The following is an 8,053-nucleotide window of genomic DNA, read 5'->3' on the forward strand; positions in this document are numbered from 1 at the left end:
AAAACATCTTTCTTTTTTTTTAAGATTTTATTTATTTATTCATGAGAGACACACACAGAGAGAGAGAGAGGCACAGAGACACAGGCAGAGGGAGAAGCAGGCTCCATGCAGAGAGCCCGACATGGGACTCGATCCCGGGACTCCGGGATCACGCCCTGGGCTGAAGGTGGCACCAAACTGCTGAGTCACTTGGGCTGCCCAAAACATCTTTCTTTTTCTCCAGGCTGACCCTCCAGGCTCCTTCAACCCTTCTTCAGGACGCATTCCTAAGCGTCCATCCCACTACCTCTCCTCCTGGTTCTGCCAGTGACCCTCAAACATGTCACTTCCCCTCTCTGGCCACTGTCCTCATTTTTAACCTGAGAAGGAGGGCACCCTGGGACCCCAGAAGCCCAGAACTACGTCTAAAATAGTCTTTCATTAAGAAGGGTTGGTTGAGCAGAGCTTTTTAAAACCCAGGCTGGGGGATGCCTGGGTGGCTCAGTGGTTTAGCGCCTGCCTTCAGCCCAGGTTGTGATCCTGGAGTCCCGGTATTGAGTCCCACATTGGGCTCCCTGCATGGAACCTGCTTCCCCCTCTGCCTATGTCTCTGCCTCTCTCTCTCTTTGTGTCTCTCATGAACAAATAAATAATCTTTAAAAAAATAAAATAAAACCCAGGCTGGGGTGTGTCTATTCATATCAAACTGACCTAGTCAGACATAGTCACTCAGTGCCAGACCGGGGCTCAGGCCACCTGCTGGGGGCATCCCGTTGTTGTGATGCAGCTCACGCCCTGCATACGTCCTGCCATCACAGCACAGCCAACTCTAGCTCTGGAGCAGATCACCTGCATGGTGTTATCTGCCAGGCATTCACAAGTATGACAAGGAACACAAGGGACGCCTGGGGGGCTCAGTGATTGAGTGTCTGCCTTTGGCTCAGAGCGTGACCCCTGGTCCTGGGATGGAGTCCCCACATCGGGCTCCCCGCAGGGAGCCTGCTTCTCCTTCTGCCTATGTCTCTGCCTCTGTGTCTTTCATGAATAAATAAAATCTTTCCCCCCCCCCAAAAAAAAGGAACACAAGATATTCTAAGTACATCTATTCCTGAAACCAAACATTTCCTCTAACAAGCTTTAGAATCAGTCTTTGGCTGGAGAATACGTGGAGTGCGTTAAGTCTGGAAAATAAACATCATTTGCTACAACTGACCTGCAGGATTTTCTTGTCATTATGCAGCTAAATGTGTTACATAAAAGAGAAGTAATAGATCTTGAGGCTGGCGCAGTTCTGTGACTGTAGTCCCAGCACCACTTCTTATTAGCTGAGCCAACCTGACCCAAAACTGGGATTTTTTTTAAGGACGTGGTGCTGGCACCTGTAACCCTGGCCACCAAGCCCACTGTCTGAGCCCTGCACTCACTCACATGCTCGAGAGGAGCCCGGTGGCCTGCTTAAAGTAGAATGCCAGGAGCTTGACAGACCTTTTCTGAACCTGGTGAGACATCTAGCCCACATTTGCCTTCTGGAACCTGAGCTGGGTGGGCGTATGAAGTCCTTCACCATGCGCTGTCCTGGGCTCCTTAAAGAAGAGCGGGCTATGTGAGTGACCCCATGAGAGCCCCCATCCATTTGGGGAGCTGTCCTGTAAGCAGTTTCCAGCAGCCACCGCGTCCAGGCAGGCTGCCTGGCCTCCTGGGTCACAGCCGAATCTCGGTGGTTCTTGGGCAGTTGGACTTTGATGCTGACAAGCGGTCCCTCATCTCCAAAACTTCTGGATTGACTTTTGTGAAACGTCTCTTGTTTCTGGTCTTTAAGGGATTTTTTTTTAATTTTTTTTTATTTATTTATGATAGTCACACAGAATGAGAGAGAGAGGCAGAGACATAGGCAGAGGGAGAAGCAGGCTCCATGCACCGGGAGCCTGACGTGGGATTCGATCCTGGGTCTCTAGGATCGCACCCTGGGCCAAAGGCAGGCGCCAAACCGCTGCGCCACCCAGGGATCCCGATTTTTTTTTTTTTTTTGAGACAGAGTACGTGTGTCTGTTTGATCAGAGTCAGAACACCTGCTCCTGACCAAAGGTCAAATGTGTTAAATATTCTGGGCTCCACCAGATGCTCCAAAAATAAGGCCAGAGGTCATCAAAATAACTATGGCCTGACCTTTTTTTTTTTAAGATTTTATTTATTTATTCATGAGAGACGCAGAGAGAGGCAGAGACACAGGCAGAGGGAGAAGCAGGCTCCATGTGGGGAGCCCGATATGGGACTTGATCCCAGGACCCCGGGGTCACGCCCTGAGCCAAGGGCAGACACTCCACCCCTGAGCCTTATAGTAACAATAGTAAAAGACCAGGAAGACCTCACGACATCCGATGATCTAGAGCACGCTCATTAAAAAAAAAAAAAAATGTGGGACATCCTTATGTCATATAAAATTGAAGCTATGAAAGAACGGGGAGGGTCCTTCTGTAAGCAAAGGAAATCGTCCGTGAAGGTTAATGTTCAACGAGTAAACAAGCCATGACAGGATCAATGTGCAGGAATGCTGGCATCAAATACTATCATGTACAAAAGAGGGAGGAGGGTGCTGCGATCTTGTGATTTATAGTAAGAAAGTTACATTTAGTTTTCATCCCCATTCCCAGCACATGGAGCTCCTGAAACCCTCATGAGCTCCTGGGAGCCTCCTCCATCCCCTCAAAGTGACTCTGGGGGGTGACTCCAGGTGGGCTCCTGGCCTGGCTCCTGGCTGGGGTCCGAGCGGCAGAAAGACAGAGCCAGGACTGGAGGCTTAGCGTTTCCAGCCCTGAACCCCTGTCTCTCAGAGAGGGGAGGGGGCTGGGGACAGTTAATAATCCATCACGCCCATGTGGGGTCGCCTCCGTGAAACCACAATAGTCAAGGTTCTGAGGGCTGGTGGACACATCCACCCCAGGGTGGGGGGGGGTCGGGGGTGATGCACCCCAACCCCATGGGGACAGAAGCCCCCATGCTCGGGACCCTCCCAGGCCTCGCCCTGTGCATCTCCTCCTCTGCTGCCCACCTGTGGCCTTCATCGTGTCCTCTCATGAGCTGCTGAATGTGAGCAAGCATTTCCCTACATTCTGTGAGCTTTTCCCACAAATCATCGTATCCAAGGGGAAAAAGAGGTCACGGGAACCTCTGGCTTTTAGCCAGGTCAGACAGGAGCTGTGCGTCAGCAGGCGACCTCGATGGGCATGTGAAGTGAGGCAGACCTGTGGGGTGCAGCCCTTCCCTGTGGGATCGGGGGCTGTCACTGGGGAGACAGGCTTGGAACCAGGTTAAATCAAAGGCACGGAGTTGGTGCTGTGGAATTGCTTGCCGTGGGGAAGGCCCTACACGCCCAGTGCTGGTAGTCAGGTAAGAGAGAGACAGACCCACAGGGGGAAAGACTGCTCTTCTCCTAAAACAGAAACATCTATGTGCTTCCCCCATGTGCGTGCATGGCCACCCCCACAGGATGCACGAGCTGCTAGTGACAGTAAGTGCTATGTGCGCTGTCAAAGGGAGACCCTTCACGCGATACCCTTTTTGGCTTTTTTAGAGTTCAAACCGTGTGGGCCTATTGCCTTTGCAAAAATAATTAAATTTTTTAATCAAGCTGACCGTAAAGCAGTAGGAGTGAGGCTGATAATCCCAGAACCCATGGGACAAGGAACCAGAGATGTGGGTTACGAGGATCGATGACAAACCAGCCAGGACCAACCCAGTAAGAAGAGTCACTGCATTTGGTCATTTACTGTGAAGAGAGTGGAAATAAAAAATATCCACTTTGAGGAAGCCATTACATAACCTGCAGTTGTATGCTTTCCCTTGAAATTTCAGTTCCAGGATGCTGGGATGGCTCAGCCATTGAGTGTCTGCCTTTGCTCAGGTCGTGACCCCGGGGTCCTGGGATCGAGTCCCACATTGGGTCCCCTGCAGGGAGTCTGCTTCTCCCTCTGCCTGTGTCTCTGCCTCTCTCTCTGGGTCTCTCATGAATAAATCAATAAATAATCTTTTTATAAAAATTTCAGTTCCTAATAATTGCTTTTTTTCTTTTTTATTGTTACTCAGTCCCAGAAGTGACCCCGGCATAATGATGAATAGAAGTTTTGTAGCTTTCCCGAATATCTAATTAGTAGTGACCTGCCAAACGAACTAGGAGTGGTGGAAGGGGAGGAGGGCGGGGGGTGGGGGTGACTGGGTGGCGGGCACTGAGGGGGGCACTTGATGGGACGAGCACTGGGTGTTATTCTGTATGTTGACAAATTGAACACCAATAAAAAATAAATTTATTTAAAAAAAAAAAGTAGTGACCGGCCTGTGTTTCCGAAAAATTTTTACGTTATTCCCATGTAACAAATCCCTTTTTGCACTCGGCTGGCTGCGTAGCGCTATTTGAGGCACTTCCAGATGGGCCACGCAGGGTCAGTGATGCCAATCGGATCCGAGTTTGAATCCAGTTCAGCCTCTAATCATTGGGGTAATGTCAGTCAAACCCACCATGAGATCGCTCATCGCACCTGTCAGAATGGCTAACATAAGAAAAACAAGAGGTAACCAGCATTGGCGAGGACACGGAGAGAAAGGAACCCTCACCCGTGGCTGGTGGGGACACAAACAAGTGCAGCCACTGTGGAGAACAGTATGGAGGCTCCTCAAAAAATTAAAAATAGGGCAGCTCCGGTGGCTCAGCAGTTTAGCGCCACCTGCAGCCCAGGCCGTGATCCTGGAGACCCGGGATTGAGGCCCACGTCAGGTTCCCTGTATGGAGCCTGCTTCTCCCTCTGCCTGTGTCTCTGCTTCTTTCTCTCTCGCTCTGTATCTCTCATGAGTAAATAAAATAAAATATTTTTAAAAAATTAAAAATAGTGAAGTGCCTGGGCGGCTCAGGTGGGTGAGCCTCTGACTCTTGGTTTCGGCTTAGGTCATGATCTTAGGGTCATGGGGTCAAGCCCCACCTTAGGCTTGGTGCTCTGTAGGGAGCCTGCATCTCCCCCTCCATCCATCCCTCCCCCCGACTCACTCACGTTCTCTCCCTCTCGCTAATAAATATTTTGTTAAAATTAAAAATAGAATGACCATTCAATCCAGTAATTCCACTTCTGAGTATTACCCAAAGAAAACAAAAACACTAATTCAAAAAGATATGTGCACCCCCATGTTTATTGCATTGCCTCCAATAGCCGAGATAAGGATGCAGTCCAAGTGTCCATGGATGGAGGAGCAGATAAGGAAGATGTCATGAGTGTGCACATGCATGCGGGATATCATGTAGCCATAAAAAAGGATGAGATGTGCCATTTGTGACAACATGGAAGGATTGTAAGAGTATTATGTTAAACAAAGTAAGACAAAGAAAGACAAATACCCAGGATGCCTGGGTGGCTCAGTGGTTGAGTGCCTGCCTTTGGCTCAGGTCAGGATCCCAGGGTCCTAGGATCGAGCTCCACATTGGACTCCCTACAGAAAGCCTGCTCCTCCCTCTGCCTGTGTCTCTGCCCCTCTCTCTGTGTCTCTCATGAATAAATAAATAAAATCTTAAAAAAGAGAAATCCAGGTCAGGCTCACAGCAGCCGGGTGACCCTGGACACCTGCTCCTCTGAACAGAACTCGTTTGTGAACAACGGACACGATGACACCCACCTCGTACGGCAATGTATGCACAAAAGGAAATGTATGCGAGGGGCTCCATGGGGTAGATGGTCAAGAAGTACCTTCAATCCTTTTGTGTGGGGTGCTTGGGATCAGAGGAACATCATTGGCCAGGCAGCATCTGGTAGCAGTGGTTCGAATCAGCCTCCACCCAAAACCCTTTCTTCATGCTCATCCTGGGCCTGCTCTGCCAGAACTGGGGGCAGAGCTGGGGTGGACGAGTGCCACGCACTTGTTCCTGCTTAAACAAGATGCATGGGTACGACCAAAACCTTCTGCACAGCTGAGACATTCAAGCTTCCAGTTACTAACTTTAAACAAAATATACCTAAGTGGCCCCAGAAGGGTGTGTGCTGAGCAGCAGAGCCTCCTCCCACCACCACTTCCCCGGGGCCCCTCACACAGGTGTTCATTTCCCTAAAGGCACGTCTTGTGTTTGCCCAGACTCTTCTGTCCTCCTTTTGTCATTTCCATTCTGCTACAAGCCCATCCTGTGACTTTATATTTCCAGTATCAGTCTTTATATTTCCAATACCAGGATTTGATCACTTCAGGCACCTGGGGCAAAGGGGAGCTCTGTCAGTGAAGGGTCTGCCTTCAGCTCGGGTCATGATCTCCGGGTCCTGGGATCAAGTCCCACAACAGGGTCCCCAGTTGCTTCTCCCTCTCTTTCTGCCCCCACTCGTGCTCGCTCTACTTCTCTTTCTTTCAAATAAATAAATAAGGACTCAATCACTTGTTTATTTTTTTAAACAATTTCCATTTCTCTGGTGGAATTTCCTATTTGTTCATTCATTATGATTCAGCCCTCACCCTGTGAACTATTTCCCCTTAACCACACGCACACCCCAAAACTGTTCCCACTTCTACTGAATTCTCAAATTCCCTGTTTCTCTAGAGACTGAAGAATCAGACCCAGGGATTGTCACAGGAGAAAAAAGTTACTAGAATCTCTTAAAATCCTTTATTTGCCTTGCAAGCAGTTTTGCATCTCAGTCTTTACTAAAAAAAAGTATTTCACTTAAAAACTGGAGCAAGCATGTAATGTAAATGAAAACAGCAATGTAGTCCACTAAGCTATCTGGTGCAAATACACCAAAACACGCTGACCGTTGCATATTATTTTATCGGATGTTTAAAAAAAAAAATCCCTTCCCGGTGCCTCATTAAGGAACCTGCAGACCAGGACCTACCAGGAGTCCCAGAACTGTCACAGGCAGTGCCCATGATGGGAAGACCCTTGTGCCACTGGTCCTGGGGTCGTGGAAACAATGCCCGGCCCGCACCCAGCGGCGGGGATAAAACTTTCTGCTCCCTGAGTTGGCGGAAAGCACGGGGCAGAAGGAAGCAGGACTTCTGCCAACATGACGCCCAAGACAATCGTCCTCTGTGATGTTATTTCATCTCAGGCTGTGGTCACAGGAAAGACATGACGCATAATCAGCATGTATCATGCTCACTGCAAATTGCTTTAAAGATGAAGTTTAGCTAATCCTGAGAAGAAAGAGCCTCTTGAAGAAAATAAACACTCAGTGATCTTCTTGCTTAAATAAATGAGTTCCCAAAACATTACAAAATATACGATGCTACCCGATAGTATTTTTGAATGATAACGCCAGAATCTTCCAGGAAAAGTAAAGTCTGGGGGCTTTTTTTTTTTAATTTCTTGAAGCGCTTTTTTTGCACACATAAATTTTACATTTCACAGAGCTTATCAATAACAGGTCCTGGGGCACCTGGAAGGTTCAGTGGTTGAGCATCTGCCTTCAGCTCAGGGCATGACCTCGGGGTCCTGGGATCAATTCCCACATCAGGTTCCCTGCAGGGAGCCTGGTTCTCCCTCTGCCTGTGGCTCTGCCTATCTCTGTCTCTCATGAATAAGTAAGTAAAATCTTTAAAAATAATAATAATAATCCTTATGCTAAAGTGGCAAACCTTGTTGCCATTTCCTGACCACCACTGGCATGGTCAGTGCACCCGGCTGGGGCAGGTGGACACAGGCTGGTGTCCTAGCTGCTGCCCCCGAGAGAGGCCCTCTGAACCCTGAGGTACTGTAGGCAGGAGCCAGCCGGGAGAAACCTTAGGGTGAAAACGGAACTAATGGTTCAGAGGACTGGAAATGAAACAATGAGTCATTATTTGTAGTGTCTTTTACGAAATACGTGGAGAAGCTGTATACCCAGGGGAAGGGAGCCATAATCAAGGACGCCCTATTGGCAGGACGCCGAAGCTCCGCAAGAGGGCACCGTGGGGACATGCGGTGGCGGGGGGGGGGGGGGGGGGGGGGGCTGTGAGCTCCCAGGCACGGGTGGGGAGGCAGGGGACCCTCCAGGAGTACAGGCCAGAGCAGAGACCATGGTCCCCATGGGGCGTGCGAACCACAGAACTGGAACCCTAGGGCGTTTCAAGC

The sequence above is a fragment of the Nyctereutes procyonoides genome, unplaced genomic scaffold, assembly GCF_905146905.1.
Source record: "Nyctereutes procyonoides isolate TBG_1078 unplaced genomic scaffold, NYPRO_anot_genome, whole genome shotgun sequence".
In the NCBI taxonomy this organism is placed as follows: Eukaryota; Metazoa; Chordata; class Mammalia; order Carnivora; family Canidae; genus Nyctereutes; species Nyctereutes procyonoides.